Source organism: Tupaia chinensis, unplaced genomic scaffold (assembly GCF_000334495.1).
Source record: "Tupaia chinensis unplaced genomic scaffold, TupChi_1.0 Scaffold000429_1, whole genome shotgun sequence".
Classification (NCBI taxonomy): Eukaryota; Metazoa; Chordata; class Mammalia; order Scandentia; family Tupaiidae; genus Tupaia; species Tupaia belangeri.
Window position 1 is genome coordinate 45,226 of NW_006159934.1, and position 1,517 is coordinate 46,742.

The following is a 1,517-nucleotide window of genomic DNA, read 5'->3' on the forward strand; positions in this document are numbered from 1 at the left end:
CCCCCCCCCCCCCCCCCCCGCGTCTCTCTTCCCTTCCCCCTCCCCTCCCAGCCGGCGTGATCCATTGAAAGTTTCTGGATTGTTGATCCTGCCTGTTGGCCCCAACTCCCGGCGTGTTGGAAGAGGGAGCCGGGCCAGGATTCCGGAGGCGGCTGGCCGGCCAGGATGGGCTCCCGGTTTCCCGCCGCGCTGCCCGGGGATCTCGCTAGACTCAGCGAGTCTCCAGGGAGAGAGGGTTGTAGGACTCGCCTTCCAAATCGGGAAAGCTGCCTGGTGGAGGGAGGGCAGGGCTGCGGAAGCCCCAACTCCCGGCGTGTTGGAAGAGGGAGCCGGGCCAGGATTCCGGAGGCGGCTGGCCGGCCAGGATGGGCTCCCGGTTTCCCGCCGCGCTGCCCGGGGATCTCGCTAGACTCAGCGAGTCTCCAGGGAGAGAGGGTTGTAGGACTCGCCTTCCAAATCGGGAAAGCTGCCTGGTGGAGGGAGGGCAGGGCTGCGGAAGCAGGTTTGCGCTAAACCCCAGACCTCCCTGCCCACACGCCTGCTTGGGATGTAGGGATCTCGGAGAAGATTTGTAGAGCTGGGCCACTGGGCAGGGAGGCACAGGTGGGTGACCGTGGGAGGATGGTGGGGAGAAGCTAGGGCTTCAGCCATCCTGGAAAGTGAGGGGAGCAAGGCTGGAATTCTTGGCATGAAAGGGGGACGCGCCGGACTGACCACTTGTAACCCCAGCTGGGCCTGGGCAGCGCCAGACACTTTTACCTCTGAATCATCTGACTCCCCGTTTTCCTTAGAGATGGGGTTCCATGTAGGTTCAGTGCCTTCCTGCAGAGCAGCTCCCCACCCCTCCACCCGGGACACAGTTGGAGCTGAAGAAATAATTGTTCATTGATTGAGACAGAGGAGAAGCTCTTGGGAGCAGCATGTGATTGGGGAGATTCTGAAGGTGGGGGGTTTCGGGAAGCTCTTGGAGGCCTGGCAACTGCAGGTTTTCTCAGGGGTCTCTACTGGTTCCCACTCTGGGTGGGGATCTAAGGGTACCCTTGAGACTACTGTCACCTTGACTCTGGCTTCAGACCAGGGCACTCCTCCCAACCCCTCCCCAAGCTTTGCAGTCCTGAAGGGCCCATGTGTCAGGTCTGTGTTTCCTGGAGGCTTCCGAGGAAAGAAGCTGACAGGTATGTCTGTATGCCAGACCCAGGGAGGGGGCTGAGAGTCTGGGTCTGCCTGTACCTCACAGACGAGAAGGTACTGGAATCTGAGTTTAGCTTGTACAGCATTAGGCTGGTTTTCCCCAGAGGGTACCGTCTTTGGAGGGAGCCATCCTTATGAAGAATGTAATTCCTAGGTCCTGCTGGCCTTCGGCGCTCTGTGTTGGCTAAAGGACAGTAGAATAAGTGAGTTTCCACTTCCTATGACTTGAACCTGTCTCCGACTGGGGCTGGGGGTGGGGTGCATGTGTGCTTCCATCTTCAGGTAAGGAATCACAATGTCCATGGATGGGTGATGCTGAGAGACTG